The 22,044-nt window shown below is 40.0% G+C and overlaps 1 protein-coding gene across 14 annotated transcripts in view; it reads left to right on the forward strand.

Annotated features, from left to right (window-relative positions):
* ATXN1 (ataxin 1) overlaps positions 1-22,044 on the forward strand; it is a 399,420-nt gene that overhangs the window by 60,960 nt on the left and 316,416 nt on the right. The window contains exon 1 of one of the 14 annotated variants that reach the window (XM_060163639.1): positions 1,766-1,776. The exons of the other annotated variants lie outside the window; for them this stretch is intronic. The gene's annotated coding sequence lies outside the window, so the exon portion shown is untranslated. Of the gene's footprint in view, positions 1-1,765; positions 1,777-22,044 lie in introns of those variants that run through there. 14 annotated transcript variants of the gene reach the window in all.

Below are 22,044 nucleotides of genomic sequence, written 5' to 3' on the forward strand. Positions count from 1 at the left end.
AGTGTGGTCTGGCTTAGCTCTCCCTGGAAGTCACATTGTGCTTGAGAGCTCTCTTTTACTATGACCCACAAACAGTCTTCAGACTTCACCCTAAGGAGCCAAAGGTAAAAACCATGAATAAACAGTGCAGCAGCATCTCCCGTTTCTGAATTCAACCCTCCCTGAAAGCCACTTGGAATCTGCCTCTGAATTCAGTGAGATGTGTTCGTTTTCCTTCTGCTCTCCTATCCTCACCTCCTCCTAACCTACTGCGTTCCACTCCCCTTTTATTTTTATTCATTTCATAGTCTCTGACAGGGAAATAGTTACTCAATTTGTCAAAGGCTGGGTGGTGAGGTCACAGCTTCTGAGATTAGCCTGTAATTTGTAACAGTTTCAGACGGTTGACAGCAAGATTTTGCTTGCTTGTTTCTGCGCTGTTTTTGTTGGCCTTTTCAATGCGGTTTAGGAGTAATGGAGAAGTTTCTTTCTGCGGGGGGAGCTACTGAACCCTGGGACACAACAGATAAGCGAACACAGATGAACTTCAGCAGGCTCGTCACATTTCTTGTCCGGTGGTGAACTGAACATTGCACAAAAGAGAATGAAAACGGGGCTTTTTCTGGAAGTCAAGATCAGATATTAATTTCTGGACAGACTTGGTGTTGCATGGGTTAAATTTTTAAAAATTCTTATCTGGTTGTGTTTTCTTGACCTGTCGGAGCTCTTCTGCCTTTTAAAAACCTTTAGCTTCATTGAAAAGGCAGGCCATGTTAAACACTGTATTTTATTTTATTGAATTGGAAGGACAGTCATAGAATCTGAATTTTAGGGCTGAAAGGGCCTTAATCTAACCTCATGTTCTGATTTCACAGGTGAGAAATCTGAGGCGTAGTGAGGTTAAATTAGACTAACCCTACAGCACACAGCTTGTGTGTATTTAAACTGGGACTGAAAAAACCAGCTCTCCAGAGACACCTAGATGAGTGTTTTTTCTTCATTGGACACAGTTTTTTAGCTTCAGTTAGGATTTTTTTTTTTTTATTGAGATTAGTTTTAAAATGGGTTGGCCTTGAATATTTATTATTTTAACTTAATTGAAATATATGTACTTACCATATAATGGGGAAAGTGTATATACATATGTTGAATAGGTTTTAATGATTTCAGGTGTACCATAGCTACTAGTTGTTTTAATCCTCTCTAGAAGAAGGTTTATTTGTTTAAGAAAAGCCCAGTGTTGTGTTAAGCATAGACTTGGAACAATGAAGCGTCACCTCCTAGGTACTGGGAGTGAGAGTGGGAGGGGTAGTGAGTGGTGGTCCTGTAGGCAGCACAAACACATTTCTGTTCTAGCCTCCCACACGTGAGCACAGTAATTTATCCATGAAGTCCTTCTTCAGTGGGACTCACTAAGGATAGAGTGATGTGTTGAAACTTGAAGGTTCTAGGTGCTGCTTAAAGAAATAATGAACATAGTCAATTTGCAGTGCAGGTGAAAAGTTAATCACTGAGAGGTGGAACTGGTTGCCACTTTTTTGTTTGTTGGTTGGTTTTTTTCTCTTAATCATCATTCTTTAGAATTTTTAAAATTGAGGTATAGTTGATGTACAATATTGTATAATTTTCAGGTGTACAACATAGTGAATTTTTAAAGGTTATACTCCAAAAGGTTATACTTTTTTTTCCCCCCCTCGTTACCTCTGTAGCATCATCTCTTGCTGTACCTTTGGAATGGATGATTGGGATGGGCAAGTCCGCTCTCCTGGTGCTCCTAGCAGTCGAGAAGCATTGTGGGTGAGATGTGCGTGCAGGGTGGCCCTCCAAACTCAGGAAGGGACCTCATTCTCTTCCTTGGGCAAAGCTTCCCAGGGCCTGGTGGGTCGCTTCCTAGTGGGTTGGGCTGTTTGGTGAGAACGGTACCCATTGGCTATCAGGACTTGATTATTTATTTGTACTTAGGTGCCGTGAGGAGACTTAGTTTATGTTGTTTAATCCATGCTTAGCTTTGTTAGAAGTGGGTTAAAAATTCAGAAGGAAACAATGTTTGGTCCCTTTGGGGAGGCACAGGTTGGTTGTTTCTCTGGAGAGGGCAGCACCACATGAGTAAATTAAAAACATTTGAAGCTAACTAAACAATCTGGTGTCACAGGACCACTAGCCTAGGGGTCATGTGGCCAAGGTCCCAACAAAAAGTGAGGTACAGAAGAAAACAAATCAATCCTAGGCTCATTCCTTTACTAACTGAAAAACCTATAGCAAATTATGGAATATTTTGGAACCTCAGTTTTCTTCACCTGTAAAATGGGTATAATAATTCCTGACTCATTTGTGCCTTGTGAGGATGAAATCTGTTGACATCTGTGAACACCTACACAGTATCTGTACTATCAGTGGTGGAGATCTGTAAATACAGGGTTTTTTCCCCACTATTTTTACTTAATATCTCTCTACCTTGGTTCATCAACTGTAAAAAGATGCTTCACTAGATGATAATTAGGTTCTATTTTGGCTCTTTAAAAAAAAAAAACAATAAATTATCTTCTTGATAACAACCAGAAAAAAAAAAATGAGGATTAAGCCCAGTGAGAGTTTGTCTCTTTTATGAGGGATTTGGGGAGTGGTGGGCAACTACAGGGAAAAAAATTATAGAAAAAAAGAATTTTAAACTAATAAGGACCTACTGTATACCACAGGGAACTCTACTCAATACTTTGTAATGGCCTATATGGGAATAGACTCGAAAAAAGAGTGGATATATGTATACCACATTCACTTTGCTGTATACCTGAAACTAACACAACATTGTAAATCAACTATACCCCAATAAAAATTTTAAAAAATAAAGAATTTTAAAAAGGGAAAAATATTAGGCTTAGCTTTCCAGAGATCACCCCCCCCCAAATTTAAGTGCAAAGAAGCAGCTAATAAAAGCTCTAAAGTGCTTTTAGTACAGAAACAGAATAGCAGAAGTGTTGTTAAAGAGATGAATAAACAGCTGTATTCTAAATAGCATCTCAATAACTGGGATTTGAAGGGAATAGAAGGCCTGAGAAGGGTCTTCAAGGAGTCTGAGGGTGAAAAAGTAAACAGATATTTAAGGAAGTGGAGATTGTGACAATTTGGTAATAACGGATTTACTTGCTCTTAGAATTACTTTGTGCTTAATACTTAATATTACAGTCTTCCCTTGGGGGATTGGTTCCGGGACCCCTCAAGAGTAACAAAATCTGAGGATGCTCAAATCCTATCAACCTGCTATTGCTTGAACCCGTGGATATGGACGCTTGGACCATATGCTAATAATATGCTAAGGAATTCTCCTGATTTATAATCTAAAGCAAAATTATCTAATGTATGTGTTGCAATTGAAATCCACTTAAAATAAAATGCATTGGTAGGTGTAATGGCTCCCCATTCTCCACCCTGCTGGGGTGTTTCCACTTAAATAGTGCCAACACCACCATTTTAAAGTGCAGGGCAGCGTCCTAGAGGATTAAAGAAGGCTTGCCAGAATTTCCCTAAAACTCTTACCGATGGAAGTATCATACCCACATAACAAGGGCGTTTAAGAGAGAGATGAGCTGAGAAAATACTGCACTAAAAGTGTCCCTAGTTTTTTCCTCCCTTTAGCTTTTAGAGTCAAAACTACCTTTTTCTTGAAAATGAGAAGGGGAGAAAACCCTTTTTCCATTATTCCTGTGAGAGATGTTTCAAAACTCTCTGGGTCCGCCTAAACCTAGGGGCTTCGTGACAGCTGGACCTCTGACCAATATAGGTCCGAAAGTAAATTTCTTTCTTTCCTTCAGATGTTCCTCTCCAGAAGAGAAGGCAAGCCCATTACTTCTTTAGAGTTTCTTAATGATTATTCACTTTTGTTCTTACTTCATGTTTCTCTAGTAAAGATTTAAATATTTAATTTTGTGTACTCCTGGATTTAACTGCTTTCAAATAGACTATTGACTCAGAATATTTAAATACATCAAGCGCTGACTTTGTTAGAAGGAAAAAAAAAAAAACCTCAACATTTTCAGGCAGTAATCAATGTGAAAAGCAGAAGTTTCCTAAATAGAGTACAGTAGAATGAACGTAATTTAACTTTTTTTCTTAGAGATTTATTGTCATTTCTCTGAAGTTATTACACTGGTAAAGTAGAGTCATGCATGAGGCCCCGGAAGCTCATAATTCTTCTTGATGCCATGGCCTCTGTCTTATCCACTTTTCTTGGTTGTCATGTCTTAAAGCTCCTTTCATTTGCCTATATCTGATCTGTTGTAAACTTACGGGAAACTAGATAAGAAAGCTTATAAAATTACTGGGCTGGATTGTATACCCTAATCCTAACCCCTGACTCTTTCCAGCTATTCAGTTTGGCCCAAGGCAGTCCTGGCCATGTTCTGGGTGGCAGAGGCTGTGAGTGTGCATGACATTTAAAAAAATTAGTTACGGCCCAAATGGGCATTGGATAAAATAATAAAAATAAGTACAGTCACTTCTCTTGCTTCAGCCACTTACGATTCAAGACAAAGCTACTATTAAGACATCTTATAGGACTTCATTGTGTACTGCACGGTATACATGGAGGCCTGTTAGGTATAGACCAGGAGCTTCAGAAGAAGTCTCAGTGCCGGCGGGGCCCAGAGCTCTGGATTTGTCCCACATGCCTGGCTGGGCATGGGGTACGTAGGTAAACACCTGAGAAACTGGTGACTTAGAGAAACCCATGGCATTTCTCTTCAGCCCCCGTGATCCCAGGAAGCAGAGGAGAGGTGGTGATCTGCATAGTATGGGTTTGCTAGCACTGCCACTTGTGCTTCTAGTCAGCTCCTTTTAGCTGAGGGAGGAGCAGCTGTGGAGTTTTACGTACACACCAAAATACTTACTCGGCTCATAAGATAGGTAAGAAGGCACAGTGATAATTTATATACCTTGTGGGGTTTTTCTTAGGCGTATTTTCCCCTTAAGTAAAAACAGTAGTTTATAAATGGATCCTTTTCAGAAAGATTGTAAGTCTGACTTTTGGAACTCATAGAAACAGTGTATAGATAGCTGGGCCCCAGGTAAGTCCACAGAGTCCCACGATGGCCCTAGGACCAGGGCCATCACAGTCTCCAAGGAGCCTTGGTGCCGAGGAGCCCCTTCAGCTGGCGGTACATGGTTATACAAGATTGGCCATCATGGTTTGTAGGATAACAGTGAAAAGTGTGAGTAGAAGCAGGTCATTATTTAACTGATAAAATGAGTGAAACTAGCAAAGGGCCTGAGGGGAAGTGAACTCACTTACTGAAGTGGGTCCAGAGGGCCCAACTAAGAACAGGAAGGAAGTTAAGGTAAGGAGAGTTGGACTCCACTTGGGGAATAACGTTCTAACATCAGGACTGCCTAAAAATAGAACAAGCTGATTGAAGAGGTAATGAGACCTCCATCAGTGGAGATGTTCAAGCAGAGATGGGAGGACCTCCTGAATTCTCCAGAATTCTCCAGAAGGGAACCATCTGTTGAACAGAGGATTTTAATGGATGACTATTCCTTTTTCTCCTAACACTGAAATACAGTATTTAAGACACATTTGTGTCCCAGTTTTTAATTGGAAAAGATAACAGCATTCAAGTTATTTTAACAAAGGCAAATAGCCATACCCCGATAACAGTATAACTTTTTGTTTTGTACGTTATGTTCCTCGTTAGCATACACATAATTTCTGTAAAACGGGACAAAATGAACAAACAAAATGTTATTTTCCTTCTTTGAGGAGCGTAATAGTCAGTATGACTCATCTGTTTTTACACTTATAAGTACTGAAAATAATGAGATAGTTAATGGTATATTTTTATGTTATTCCTTGTTCAGATGTTTAAATTCCTTATTAACAAAGCCAAAATTATATTCGAAACGTGGGAATCTTACATAGTTTATAAATTTTTCATTGTTTCAAGATTTCGACTTTAGTATTTCTGCACATTAGTGGTCCTTGAGGGTTATGCAGGGCAAAGTTCTTTCAACTTGTGTAATTATCATGCTGGATTCCCGGTTTTTCTTATGCCAGGGTGGGGTGTATTTTAGCGTAAACTCTGATAAAGGGTTATTGGGGGTTGGATGGTGAGCAGAGACTTCCAGTGAACAGAGAACCTGTGACTTACTCTCTGTGCTTTTCCTAGCTCATCAATTTTTTTTTTTTTTTTTTTTTGCGGTACGCGGGCCTCTCACTGTTGTGGCCTCTCCCGTTGCGGAGCACAGGCTCCGGACGCGCAGGCTCAGCGGCCATGGCTCACGGGCCCAGCCACTCCGCGGCATGTGGGATCCTCCCGCACCGAGGCACGAACCCGTGTCCCCTGCATCGGCAGGCGGACTCCCAACCACTGCGCCACCAGGGAAGCCCCCTAGCTCATCAATTTTCAAAGAATTTGAATATAATTAAATACATTTCATAATAAAGTAGGGTGAACATAATTTAATCTTTCCCTGAAGGTACTTCAGAGTCTTGGAGTGCTCTGGGGTCATGGTGAACAGCAATTACCTTCTCACGGTGGGTGTGCAGAAGGAGATAGTTAATAGAGTTCCGTTTGATCGAGTCCTGAATGACCAGGACATTTGTTCTATTGTTATAGGGAGTCCAGTGTGAAGACTTTGGAACTAGCGCTTAATGTTAAATTCTCAGGCAGGAGAGAATGTAATAAAAGATGGCTTCTTTGGTTTTGAGAGGCTGAAAGTTGAGAATAATAATAATTCACATGGACGTGGTAGTATAGAGCACTTTCTCGTTGCCTTTAAAGCACTGTCACGTACCTTGTCGTTCATTAGTTTTTTATGACAGATGAAGCGCAGCAAGTTGAAGTGACTTGGGAAAGGTCACATGGTGTATATATATAGTGGCTGAGACCACTTGACTCCAAATTCAGTGTCCTTTTTCGCATTCCCAACGATACTAAACCTTGGCACACACTGAGAGTCTTGAGTCCTTACCGTGTTCTCTGCGCTGTATGTGCATTCCCTCATTTAATCCTCACAACAGCCCTATGAGCTGGTAGATAACAGTCCTTTTGGTACTGTTATGATTCCCATGTTTAGAGATGAGGACACAGAGGCACAGAGGGGTCAGGGAGTACAACTTAGTGCGTGGCAGAGCTGAAATGTGAACCCAGGAGCTTGGGTTCCAAAGCCTAGCTCTCACCATGATGCCGCCCCGACTGCTCAGTGTACAGATACACCGCCATTGAGTATATCAAGAGCAGTGCATCTAGAGGTATCTTCCTATCTATAAAGACCTGTGCGGGGTCTGGGATCATTATGACTGAGGTTTTGAACCCAAATCTACCACATTATTTAGCCTCTGAGTCTCCGTTTCCTCATCTCTAAAGCAAAAAGGTAGAATAGTCACTGTCTTGGAAAGAATGGGATGAGATATATGTAAAGCACCCACTGTAGTGCTTACTTAATAGCCTTTATTTTTTAAAGTGGTGCTGCTTTTGTTACTATTATTATTGTGCATTCATAATGGCTAAAATCATATTAAAATTTTTTAAAGAATAAGCTATTTGTTTTTACTTCCCATTGTGGGAATGTGTGTGTATTAATTAGATCTAAGTGTCTTTCTTGAATTCTTAAAAATAGGCAAACCTTATAATTACATTTGTTAATATTATTATACCTACTTAAACTTTATAAGTGTATTTCATTAGAGAGCTAGCAAGTTGTCTGAGGACCCAAAGTAATTGTCCAAATTATTTGTCAGATAGTTTATTTGTGGCTGTGATAGAGCTGCTAAAGTACAGGTTCGAATTTAAAAGCAGAGAGAAATGTTGATTTCAGTGGTTGCAAACAGGTCAATTATATAAATATATAGAGCTCATTAGAAAATACACAATGATCACCTTTATTCTGTCTGAACACCCAGTGCCTAGAGCTTCCATTTCTACTCATTTCAACTACATGTGCATGGTTTTTTTTTGTTTTGAAATTATTTGTTCATGGTATCTTCCCAGTGAATGTTTATTTACCACCCTTTAATTAACGTGTTTTCTTGGCGTTGCGCTTCGGGCGGTAAACTCTTTATAACACAGGAACTGTGTTGGCTTAACTAATGGTACCTACTTAATAAATGGAAGTGATGGTAACTGCTTCACAGGTGCTTTACATTTTTAACTTTTTATAGATACCAAAAAAACCTATCTTTTCACATCTGTTTACATTTCAAATAGGTGTTTTTTCATTTTTCCTTAGAGAAAATGATAATACTGCGTATGCATTTCCAAACTATGCATATTTCTTCTTTCCTCTTAGGAGTTTCTGTTCATTCTTTCAGTAAATCTTACAGAGTACTTGCTCTGGGCTGCGTATTCTCGAGGTTCAGGGAGTATCGTAGTGAACAAGACAGACCAGGTCCCTACCCTCAGGAGCTTTGCTATGAGACCTAGTGATGAAAGGAGCAAGTCATGATTTGGGACCTTGTTCCAAAGGAATATTTCTGTGATACATTCCATGAGATCCTGGCCAGAAATCGTCCTCGTCACTACAGACCGCATGAAGCTTGCAGCACATTATTTCATCATGCACTTAAATATAAGGAAAGGCACAAGTGGTGTTGCAAGCACTGAAATAAGTTGTCTTTTGGCTCTTTTCTTATTGTCTCTCTTCTCATCTCCCCCTTTTGCTTCGTCTCATTCTCTATTTTCAGAGCTTAGTCATTATCTCCTAGTCCTTTCCTAAAATGTAATCAGGTGACCTCAGGGCAGGAGGCATGGGTTGTCTAAACGGCACCAGCATGATTTATGAAGGGGCTTGGATGGGAAAGAGTTTGTCACGCTGAGTAATCAGGTCTGACTTTAGGCAGCGCTAACCTAATTTGGGTCCAGTAGAATATGTCTGGGCAAGCCACTCTCCCTCTTGGTACCTCCATTTTCTTGTTATTAGTGTAAGAAGTCGCAGTACAGTGATTTTCTGAGGTCCCTGCCAATGCTGCAATTCTGCGATTCAGATATTCCTGAAAAGTTGAGTGTACTTTTTTTTCAATAAGTGGAAATATATTTTCCAACGAGCCTGGAAATCTGTTTTACAATTATCCTCTCCCTGGGTTTATAACTTATTATCAGTGTGTTGTGGCTTCTAATGCTGTGACTGCTCTAAGCCCATCAAGAGGTTAATTACCTGTAAAGAATAAGTTGCTGCTGAAGACCTGTCAGACATTCAGGAGAACTTTGGAGTTAATCTCTCTGGTAATGTGAATAAATAAATGTCCTTCATGTATCTAGTTTCCAAGTGGAGGCATAACAGCAGTGGGCCGTATAGACTGGAGAAGGTCAAGTTCCTGATGGCGTTGAGTACTGAAGATCGTCATCTATCGGGATTGTCTCTTCTTCCGAGAGCCTCACCAATCAGAGCACAAATAATACTTTCAAAAAACAACTTATTCTTCCGTGGACCTGAATAGTACCATTAAAATTCTTTTTTTTAATTTTTAACTTTAAAATTTTTAAAGTAGAAGTATAGTTGATTTGCAGTATTTCAGGTGTACAGCAAAGTGATTCAGTTATATGTAAATATATAGTTATATATATTCTTTTTCAGATCTTTTCCATTGTAGCTTATTGCAAGATATTGAGTATAGTTCCCTGGGCTATACAGTAGGTCTTAAATAGTACCATTTTTGATTTTTTGTTTAGTCTTATTCTCCTATAGTGACTGTAAACTCCAAATGAGGAAACAAATGAGAACATATGTCGAAAAACATTCTAACGGCCAACACAGTTCATCTTCTTTCCCATTCTTTTCTGTCTGGAATAGAACAGCCCCAGGCCTTTAAACTTGCTTTCCTATGACTTAAGCAGACTCAAGCACTTTAGCCCCATAAGACTGCCTGACTCACAGGCTCTGTCCTGAAGAGTATTGTCTTGATTTGCTCTAAAATATACCAGACAGGAAATTCCTGCTGCATATAGGAAAGGTCATGTGTTTACAGACACACACACACATCACCAAGCATATTGCCATGCTTCCGTTCAGTAAAGCACTGAGAGAAAGGAAAGAGCTTTCTAACCAGCTTTTGATGTTTGTCAGGAGTATCATTAGTGGGAATCTCAAGATATTAAATTTAATTTTATGAAATAGTTTATTGGTAGTTCTAGAATGGCACAACTTTTTAGGTAGCACCGTTTGTCATGGCACAGGACACCAAGTGTCACTGAGAATATTCTGTGGAAAGTGGGCATATAAGGAATTCCCTTTTCCCTCCATTACCCTTCTTGTATTTTTCGGTTTGCTATATTATATTGAGTGAGGATGGCTATATTACGTCAACAGCATGTTACAACTTGTCAAAAATTACTCAACCTTCAATGTTAACCTGCTTCAGTGTTAAGCAGGTACTTACTTAACCATTTGTGAATTTCCTTGGTGCCCAAGGAGAAGGCCAGAGTTAGGGGTTTTGCCTGTCCCTGAGATAGAGTCCTCAAACAGGGAAGCCTTGAACTCTTAACTGAGTTGGTATTCTAGTACCGTACCAACGTGCCTCTGGAGTTAAGCTTAGAGCCCTCTTTACACTTATTCTTTCTGCGACTTCAGAGCTATTTCAAGAAGTATTTCTTTATTCACTTGTACCAAGTGTGTTTCCTCAGTTTATAGGGAGGGACAGACTCCCAAGAGACAGACATTGCGTTAGTCCTTTTTTTTTTTTTTTTAAGCAAGAAGGTATTTTAAGTAAAGCCACTAAATGATATGTCTCATGTTCATGGAAATTCATCAAAATTGTTTTGACCTAGTGTCCACTATCTGACTACTTTTTACTTTAGGTAATCCTTGTGATGCAGTGTACACAAATCCCTGGAGTTTGAAAATAAACTTAAGAGCTAATGTTATTAGTAAGTTCTCAAGTCTTAGTGATACAGGAACTCAGTGACACATAATCCACAAGAGGTCCCTGGAGGAAGTGAGTTTTCATGGGAATGTCACATACCTTTGCTATTAGAAGCATGATGGTGTTAAAGGTGACCAAATGAAAGGACAATTTCTCTATGTCTTATATTGTGTTTGGTGAGGATTTCTGGCAGAGGATTTTTTTTTTTAGCCTCCTGGTTGCTATGGCAATACTGATTTTATAGAGCTTTGGTGACCTCTACAAGTACCAAATAAAGTTAGGTATGATGAAGAAAGCCATATGTGTCCTAAATACAGATATAGAGATTGAATTTCTATGCATCTTTTCCTTCATTACCCATGGTACTTGGGGTGTGTGTGTGTGTGTGTGTGTGTGTGTGTGTGTGTGTGTGTGTGTGTGTGTTTTTCTTCTTTTATCCAGGCTGCTTGGGGAAAAAAAAGAAAAAAAAGAACTCCGATTCATAGTATCATTGTCTTTTGTGACAACTTGAAAAATACATGTGAGCCACACACAGAGTATTTACATTGGTAAGTGTCATTTATTCCATAGAAGTGGAATTTTGGATCCAGAAGTAGGATATTAGATTGACCTGCAAAGATGGAAGAAAGGTGACTTGGCCTGGGGGTGAGTCAGTCCTCAGTGGCTCTAGAGGAAATCCTGCCATACCCTTAGGATCCTGAGCCCAATTCTGTGGTGTTCTAGTATTTGATGTGCAATTCCCTTAGCACAGTGGTTAAGAGCAAAGGTGCTAAATGTGGTGTGACCTGGGACATATCTTCAAATATTGCTTTTTCCCTGTAGTAGGCAAAAACTCTAAGATGTCTCCCAAGATTCCGCCCCCTGGTGTACATCTCTGTAAATCCTTTCCCCTTAAGTGTGGCTATATTAAAATGGTCTGTTTTTTTTTTATTAAAGATATTTTCAGTTCTAAAAAAACAAGAAAACACATAGTATCATTGTCTTTTGTTTTCCCAGGGAAATTCTGGGTTTGTTTCTAAGTTCATTTTTCTACAACCCTGAGTTTAATCTTTCCAGATAAATCTTTTTTTTCCCCTCTTACAGACACCAGGCACTTTGCTTTGTTTATGTTAATAGATGTCAGTTTCCTCTCAAAGAATTAGAAGAAATGCCAGTAATTTCATAGGGCTCTTGAGTATGATTCTTTTTCCTTGTTTCTTTATATATTGCACTTTGTGGACTTTACCTTTCAGGTGTCTGAAGGTGCTATGAGAAGACTCTAAGATTTCACTGGTAGTATCAGATAATCTTGTCACCACTGATATATATTAACATATCTGTGAAGTAAACTCTTGTGGTTATTTCCTTATCACAAAAGTAGAAATTTTAATTTTGGAGATGAAGCAGTTTTTCAGATGTATTAAATAGATTTTGTTACAGTGAGGTGAGAGGTACTTTCGGTGGAACATTTCTCATGTACTAGCCAGTAGATGGCTTGGCTTCCTGGTTGTAATTACATGCCAAAGGCCTGGTGGTTATTATTTTAGAAGCTGAGTTCATCATGGATTCCCCGAGCACGTAGAGTAACGCACCCTGATTGTCCACATTAAGATTGTAATTCCATCCAAGGTTTATAGTGTCATCATAGAAACTAGATGGAATTACAGCCCCAGGAACATTTTGGAAGACTGCATTATTTATTGACATACTTTAGAAAGTTAAATAATTTTGTAAATATCCTGAAAGGTCATGGGACGCAAACATAATCCTGGCCACATAGAAGGTTATCAGTAAATATTTGTTGTTTATTAGATTGACTTCATTTACGTCTTTAAATAAACTGTGTTTTTTAAAAAAAAGTCTGGGGAGGTTGTCCTTAAGTATTTGTAGGGCTTAAAAAAAATCTTGCCTTAAAAGTCTCGTAAGGTTTTCTGCTTGTTATTGATAGAAAAATTGGCTCTCCATATGAATATATTATTTAATCTTTTTTGTTTCTAGCCTGGAGTGTAATACTGAGTGGGTCCAGTGGCAGAGAATCTTTATTTCGGGCAAGTTTGACTATCCTAAGTAATTCTTCCTCAATAAACATCTCTTTCCAGCATAATCCTCAAAAACCTGTGTGTCTCATACCTTTGAGGTGGACCCCTGTGAGGGGAATAATTATACAATCAGAAACTCTGGTTGTCTGTTGGAATATTGAATGGGTGCTTTTCTGATTGGTCTTAATTAGGGCAAGAACTATGAAGATAATTCACTAATTCATGGTGTGTTACCAGATTGGAAATGGCCTCTGTTTTTCATGCTTCTGGATATACTACATCAGAAGACTATATGGTTGGAAGTTCAGAAGGACACATTATGTATTTCAGAATCTGATGTGGTTTCTAAGTTTTAGACTCTGTGTTATTTACTGTAGGATGATTATATATAATCTGTGTAACAAGGTATTACTGGAAACGTTATTGCCTGCGCCATCATGCCCTGCAAGATATAGTATCAAGAAGCTAAAAGCCAATACGTTTTGAGTAATTTTTTTGAATTTGCATTTTTGTGAATTTGCAGGCATGTGTGGAGGAGTCTTCAAAAATACAGAAATTTCAACTAAGGAAATTTGGTATTATGCCATTCTTTTAATTATCCAAAATATTTAGAATTTGTATACAATTATATTAATCACCCGTTACTTAAATTTTTTGTTCCTGGAGCTATTCCATTTTTAAAAGTGTGCATATAGAACAGAGAAATATTTAGAAATATACAGGCAGAGCTAAAGTCACTATTTCTGCTCTCAAAAGAATTTATCGAAAAAGAAAATATCTCACTTTGTGAAATTATATTTTTGTTTAAGGGCTTGGTAACACTTGGAGAATGTTTCAGCTTTTAACAGTTTAAAGATTGAGCAATGACTGGTTTCTCTGTTTCCTGATTTGTTGCCACGTAGTAAACTGTAACTTCTTTTTTATCACCTGTAAACATTTTGTCAGCTGTGTAAGTTAGAGGCCGATTTAACTGATGCATCTCACCACTGGCAAAAAGCAGTATTCTCTTCTTCAGCTTGCAACAGGGAGGACTGCTGGGTTTTCTATAAGAAGTCGACTTTAAAAGTGGTGGTTTTTTGGCATGTGGCGTGGGTGCAGCAGCAGTTCTGTGCCTGCCTTTCAGAATGTGCAGAGACGCCCGGGTCTGTGGGCGGGGGAGCCCCCTTTATGTCCTCCTTGTTACTCATTCAATTGTTTGTTCCTCACCAGTAAAGGGAAAACCCAGAGCCCCATACAGGACTCGTTCTCAGTAACGGGGGTGGGGAATGGTGGGCCGGAGACGCCATGGTCATTTGGCAAAAGCCTTCATTTTAGAATAGTTTAGCAAAATGCAGTTTTATTACTTTACTATCAGTATGTATTCCAAGCTAATATGTAAACGGCATTAGTGATCAGAATGGAGTACTATAGTGAACAAAACCTCCCACGCTCTTACAAGTTCACCTGATATGACAGTGAACGCTTTTAACTTTTTTCCCCGCATAATAAGAATTCCTGGAGCCAGAAGCTGAAGGGTGTGTGTGTGTGTGTGTGTGTTGTTTGTAGAAGTTAGCAAATATGTTAGTCCATTGACCGTTTCCTCGGTTTTCTGAAAGAAAGTTTCATTCACTGTGCTTCTGATTTGTTCCCCGTGAAGTCTCTCTCACCTTTAGAATACGAAGGTGAATTAATGAAGAATCCTTTATTCTTTTAGAAAACACTCCTAAGAAGGTGACACTTAACTTGCATATGAGACTCTAAAAATGTAGAGGTTATATAATAAATTCAAAGAAATTGAATTATGTATTCATTAAGAAGACATTATCCTTATTAGCAGAGACTAAATGATTACGGTTTTACAGAATACTGAATACGTAGGAAGTACAGGAAAAGGATGTCATTGGCCTGGCACACACACCAGGGACTAGGTTGGCGTCTCAGGCGTGTCATTAACCGTTGTGTGGCCTTTGTCAAATACCCTCGCCTCTCTGGGCCTTAGGAAAATGAGGAAGTTGGATTACATCAGTGGTTTTCAAATGTGGCTTCAGAACCCCCTGGAGAGTTCTAGGCCTCCCACCAGCCTCTACTGAATGAGCTTAAAGGCTTGGGGGAGGGGGCAGGTTGAGGCCCAGGGATCGCTGTATTTAATAATAGAGTTTCAGTTCATGAAACCACGAAATCAAATGACCTTTAAGACCACCTCCAGCTCTTATGTTTCAATGCCTATAAAAAGTAGCCCTTGATCATTTGGCCGTGATCCAATAAGGAATTGAGCCTCCGGTAAGGGGAACTTTAAAAGGGGAAGGGGGGATGGATTTGATCATTTCTGAGGGCTACTGCTTTCCCACTGTCAGGAGAGTCTGAGATCTTCCCAAAGGAATAGAGCTGAGAGCTGAGAAAGGTGATTTCTCCTTACCATCTCCCTGGAGCTGAAGGTACTCCTAGATGTCCCCGTGCCTTCAAGCCATCAACCATTGGCTAATTTGTCGGCCCTGTGGTCGGCATCTGAGCTCGCAGACCCATGATGAAACAGTGGCCATATCCTGTCATAGTGCCAGACCAAGGAGGGACCAGGAGAAGAAGTGTGGCACGAACCAGGCCCCTGCCAGGGGCGCTGACAGCTCCTAGGCTCCCAGAGGCACAACCTCTGCCCCTGCAGCCTGGGCACAGGTAAGAGCTCTGGGAGATGGGAACGGCGGGGGGAGCAAGGGAGGAAAGGAAAGTCGCAGGGATTCTGAAGTGGTGGTAATATCCATAGTGGCGGCAGAACAGTTTGCCAAGAAGAAAACTCTGGCCCTAAGCGTGCCAAGCATGTTTGTACTAGAATATGGGGTTCAAACATTCAAACAGAACTCTGTCTGTTTGCAAGGACTCATGTGAAAGGTTTGTTTGTCCTGAGCTGAAATCCAGGAGTCTGTCATAAGCTCTCTCAGGTCATCTTCAAGCCCCTCGAATCTAATCTCCAAAAAAAGGGAAGACAGAGGGCTCGGGTCTTCAGTTCCCTAAGGAGGAGTGAGACATTTTTCTTCTGGACGTCCCTGCCTGTGAGTATTAAGGAGAGCTCTGTGTCCAAAGTTCCTGCAGGAGGGTTAACAGAGGCGGGAAGTTGAAATAACCTTAAAGGCGCTGAAGCTGAGAAACTGCCATCTTCATCCTCACAGCCACAGTTAGTTTTGGAAGGCTGTCCGTGGAGAGACTCAGGGCCGCCGTTCATTTAGAACGCAGCTGTGTTGGATGCCTCTGGTGTGTTGGCCCATTGGGTACCATATCTCTTCCACACCTTGTCCCGGTCCAAGGTGGAGAAAGCTGCGTCTTGCTTGAAGTTAGAGCGACGACTGGATGTCTAGATTTGCGCTGAACACACGAGCAAGTGGTTGGTGACATTACAAAAGGAGTCCTTTTTGGTAAATAACCTGAGTTTTTTTTTTTTTTTTTTTGAAAAGGCCAGATGGAAGAAAGCAAAGGATGCCTTTTCTTTTCGCTTATGTTTTGGAAACCTGGATCTCATCAACTTTCTGATTGGTTTTGGCTGTCAAAGCTCCTTATGGCAGAGCCACTGCAAGCCAGGTTTCTGAGGTTCTTCCTGACCCATGTTGGCAGCCTCTTAAAAAAAACTGTCATTCCAAGTTCAGCTAAAATATATAACTCAACCCATAAATACCATATAAAGTATATGAATAGAAGGAGGAAAGTGTGGATTAACAGACTAAAAAGTATTAGTCTTGCCATGAAAAATACTATAAAACACTCTTAGGAAGGTTCTTGCTTATGTTATTACTCGTCCAGCAAATGTAGAGGCACTGACCCACTTCTCATGGTCCATAGTTTCCCGTTTCTCTGCTGGGAGGTTGCAGATTTTCTTGAAAAAGACTCCACTCATGTTTGTCGTCAGTTTATCCTAGGCAGTGCGTGTGGAAGCGATTCAGCATCCTGATAAAAGAAATTAAGTGCTCCTTTTACATGTTCCTTTCTTTTTCTTCCATGAGTGTTCTCTATTGCTTTGGATGAGAAATCCTCGAATATCGAATGGCATAATTTTCGCTGATTTTGAAAATAAAAATTGAGAATAGTCGAAAGGAAGAGGGAAATGCTTCATGTGAGACTCGATATTCACTGTGTTTGGATACAGATTGGGGCAGGTGTGGGGGGCACTCTGAAGGGGAACCAGCTGCTCCCCGAGAATGAGGTCAAGACTCAGTAGTTCTGTGCTTTTGGTGGCCGCATTACATGAAGGCTCTTGCGGACGTTACCGCAAAGGGGGACAGGTGACATCGAGCACCGTTCTCTGGGACTTGTTTGTTGTACAGGGAGCTCTCATTTTCAGGTCTCGGCTGTGTTCGGAAGAGTAAACGTTGGTCCTTTCATCATGCATCTTTTTTTCTCCCAGCTTCTGTTATCTGCCACGTGTCTATTTCATTTGGCCTTGAAGTGCACGGTTCTTAAAATTGCTGACAGATAATCTCCATTTCACATTTTGCTGGCACTGTGGTCTCACTGTAAATACTCCCGGTATGTTCTTGGGAAGTTGCATAATTGCAGCTACTCGAGTTGACTGTGCAATATGCTCAGTGACTAATGGCCTAATCAGGACTTGAAAAATATATAAACAGTTCAACAGAAGCCATTGATTCACTGAGCTCTTTTCAGCCAGAAAAGGGTGAGCTAATGGGAATGGGAGAGATAGAGGTGTGCAGCCGAGTCTTGGGGTATTGAAGTCAGAGCATGCCCGCAGATCCCACAGATCCCATGCAGCCTTGCTCATTGGTGGCTCATCCTTGTTCACGTGCATGAGTCTGGAGGGCCCCAGGGTCGTTCTCATTGGCTCTTATGTGGTGTTCCTTAGTGCGCATGTTATACGTGCGACAACTTTGTGCCTTTTCTCTAAATACTGCTGACTGTGGCAGCTCTGGAGAGGCTGCCGGTCTCACATGTTGTCTGTGGCATCACCCTGGGATTCTTAGGATAGAATTTCAGTGGAGGCTGTTCAAGCCTGACTGCCGGGCTTACCTGGGCACATGGTTGATTGTTCTGTCATCCTCAGTGGCACCTTTCCTTCCAAAATGTGCAGCTGAGATGCACAGAGATAGAGACTTTCAAAGGGACTGAGTAGCCCCCCGAAAGGATCCCCATGTCTCTACTTGGAGCACAGAAAAGTACAGGAGGAGTAATAACAGTCATCACTGTCATGTCCCCTTTCCTTCAGAATTTATTAGATAGCCCCTAAATTCTATGCTTCCCCCCAGCATAACCTTTTCCCATACAAAATTTTCTCTTAGCTCCACCACTAATTTAACTTTTCAGTTCTTTGATGACATCCTTCAGTCTCTAGGAGCTAGTCTCTCACTGATGTAATAATTCAAATCATTCCTAATTTTTTATGATGGAATTTTGTGTTTTCTGAAATAATGGACTGTTTCCTTAAGCACACGCTGGTTAATTCATAAAGGAAAAAAAAACAAAACAAGAGTCCTTTCACACTTCCCGTGTCCCACATTCATGGTAATGCTTGCCCTTCTTTCTGGCTGTTTAAGAATTAAATGGCCAGTGGGCTTCTCTATGTGTAATAGTGAATGACACTCATCAGTAGTGAATAACACTCATAATGTTTTTTTTTTGGCGGTACGCGGGCCTCTCACTGTTGTGGCCTCTCTCGTTGCGGAGCACAGGCTCCGGACGCGCAGGCTCAGCGGCCATGGCTCACGGGCCCAGCCACTCTGTGGCATATGGGATCTTCCCGGACCGGGGCACGAACCCGCGTCCCCTCCATCGGCAGGCGGACTCTCAACCACTGCGCCACCAGGGAAGCCCACTCATGATGTTTTACTTTAAGGTTTTAAAGCTGCTGGAGTGTAGGTACACTGAATGAGAATTTATTTTGGAGCTCAGGACATTGTAGATTTGGGAACGAAAAGGAAGAAAGGGAAGGGGTAGAACAAGATGTCTGGGGACTAAGGGGCCTTCCTGGGGCTCCTAAAAGCACTAGCCTTGTCCCAGGGCTGCCTGCAGCTCTGCCCCCTGACCCTCCTCACAGGTCAGTTCTGGGGCTGCTCTCCCACCACAAATCCGGGATACAGAGCCAGGAGGCAGGACAGCATCCTCACTTACTTAAGTCCTACACATTCTGTTAGAGTTATCAGTACTGGATGTGGGAGACCAGGGGTAAAATACTCCAAAAGAGCAGAGAAGCAAGGGAAAAAAAAGAGGTATGAAGGGATTTAGAAAATATTTGGCACTTATTTGGTTATGTGTTTAATTTTTTAAAATAGCAACCAGATTAAATATTTTTTGAAGAAATCACTCTTAAAGTTACTCTTCATACCACCATTTTAAGAACTCAAGATGTGAAGCCACGGTTTTTTAAACTACAGCAACAATATATTAATAGGCGTTAGAGTTAAAGAAGCTTCCTATTCCAACAGAATGAATTAAAACCTGCTGGAAAGCACTACCACTTTAGCATGCTTCAGCTAAACCTTCCATTTCACTCTAGGGATATAATACTTATATTAAGAGAGGAATGATTTGAATGTTCAGACATTATTGTGTGACCCTCCAGTGAGTCTAACTCAGCAATTCCCAGACTTTGTGTATGTGAAGGTTGCTGTCAAGAGTTGTCTACACAAAATCATGTTTGTAGTGTCTTATGGGAAAGTTAAGGGATTTTCAAAGTGAATTTGAATGATATATGACCTTTGTTTAATGTTTGAACTTAACCACCGACATAAAAACTCACTCCACTATTGTTTTCCCCCCTCCCTCCTTTCCTTACCTCCCTTCCTTAATTTTTTCTTTCTTTCCTTTTTCCTCTCTTTTTAGTAGATTAAATTCCACAGATTTTTTTTGTGAAATTAAAATAGTGGTGTCAATTTATATTCAAATCAGAACATTACTTGCATGCTGAATATTCAGATCTCTTAGAGAAAATAAATAATGAAAATATGCTGTAAAAGTCTATCTGAATTCCCCGTCTTTTGTTCCTACTCAGCTTTCTGTCTTCAGTTTCTCATTTTTAGCTGGAAAAGTGTACCAGCCAAAAGACAGCCAGGTTCTTTGTGCAGCAAAGCATATCAAACCATCTGTAGATTAAAAAAAGTAACATTTTGGCGTAAAAACCACCTTCTGATGTAAGACAGAATGAACATGATAGTGATTGATATACTAGAGTACATGACATTGTTATTCAGAATTTGAAAATAAGATTTTCCTGTAAATAACTCAAGGTATTCCATAGTTGGTTAAGACTTATGTGCTACAAACATGTGCATTTTCTCAAAAATCAAGAGAAATTAAAGTAGTACCCGAGAAGTTAGATTTTGAAGTAAAAATGTCAGGGAAAATCCTGAAAGTAATTTAAACATTGGCATTGTACAGATTTCACTTATATCTGTCATAGAAGAGTAATTTACCCTGCATTTTTGCCATGTGACATCAACCCCATTAATTTATTTCTGTCATTTCTGACTGGCAAAATTAAAGTAATTCAGTCCTATAAAGAAGCCTTTTTTTCTGCCATTGTTAAAATTAAGTGGCACAAATGAAAGCTACATCTGATTGATTGCCAGGATTTAGAAAAAAACCAAACAAACAACATTTTGGCTCGAGCAGGTCTTTTAGACAAACAGCCATGGATGAAAGTTGCACGAAAAAAAACAACCACATAAGTTCATCATGTGCCAGACACTTCAGACAACCACTGAATTTTTTAAAATTTCATAGACAATTTGAAGTGCATGGTAGATACAGAAAACAGGGTGTGATGGTTGAGGAAAACAATGAATGAAGAGCAGTAATAGAAGATTGTAAACAATTTTATCTGAATTTCATCAACTGCCTTTTGCCTACATTCACACTTTGTTATCTAGTGGAAAAACGAATGTAGGTGAGCATTTAGCTTCTTAAAAAAAGGAATTAGCTGCTTGAAAGGACAGACGTTCGTGTTGAATTTTACCTGAAGAGTAACCCTCAAAACACTCCTTTGAAAACATATCAGCCTTCACCAGTATGAATGAAGCAGGATACAGGTAAAATGGGTAGAATAAACAGGATTTGGAGAAAAATCCTAGTATACAGGGTTAAAAAAATTTTTTTTTAGTGTGATTAATTCGACCATTCTAATACTGTTTAGACATTTAAACAAAATACATCAAAAATAAGTTTGTGATAAAGCATTGTTATAGTAAAATCTTTTTCACATGTTTGATCCTAGTCCTACGACGGATTTGCCTAGAAGCTGCACTGCCAGAACTATGAATAAACATGTTTTGTGGCTTTTGATCTTACATATTGCAAAATAATCTCCAGGTAGTATATAAAAAAATTTCCCCCCAATATTGATTTTCCCCCATAGCTAGCCATCTGTGAAAAAGCTACTAGAAACCACTCCAGACCTAATGATGAGGGTATAGAGGGAAAATAAGCCAAGAGCTGAGAAATAATTTCATCTCAAATGTTATAATCAAACATCTCAAGTATTATATGACTTTTAAAAATAAGTGTTGTGGGCTAAGCGTTATGTGACTCCCTGTCTTCTTACCTAGGTGGGGTTTTCAAATAGTGCTCATTCTGGGGAGGGGGATTTAAAAATAGAAGACTCCTTCCCCCAGTCTGCATATAATACCTGTGTTCCAACTTGGAGCCCTTCACTTGCCAAGTTCATTGCTTGTCATCTCCCAGGGCTCATCCACAGTCTCCTGATTCACGCCTTATTATTTGTTTACAGGTTTGTCTCCTGGACTAAGGTTGGAGAGCTTTTTTAGGACAAGGGCAAACTGCTGTCCCTTCGTACATTTCCCGTGGTGCTTTATTACCTGTGGCCACTCAGACATTATTCACTGATTTTTAAAAAAATTGTTAGCTAATAAGTGAAAATAAAATAAAAGAGCCAAATGAGTTAAAAGCTCAGATCTGAATTGTTAACAAAATCGTGTAGGGGGTACAGCGAACACGGGATAAAATGAACATGCTATGCTAGATCTTGTGGTGGAATAGAAGAAAGTCAGTGATTGTTGCTGGTGTAAAACTTGTCTTTGTCAGCTGAACATTCCAGAGTAGAGGCCAGTGTTGTAGTTAAATCTGTTCCAGAGAGGTTTCCAACCAAAAAGAATCATACTGAAATTCTTTGGTCATCATGAGCCATCCACAACAGAAAATATAATCTGTGAGTTGGGAATAAGGGTAGGAAACCCAAGTTTATATTCTTTTTTACAGGAAAAAAATACC

Source organism: Lagenorhynchus albirostris, chromosome 10 (assembly GCF_949774975.1).
Source record: "Lagenorhynchus albirostris chromosome 10, mLagAlb1.1, whole genome shotgun sequence".
Classification (NCBI taxonomy): domain Eukaryota; kingdom Metazoa; phylum Chordata; class Mammalia; order Artiodactyla; family Delphinidae; genus Lagenorhynchus; species Lagenorhynchus albirostris.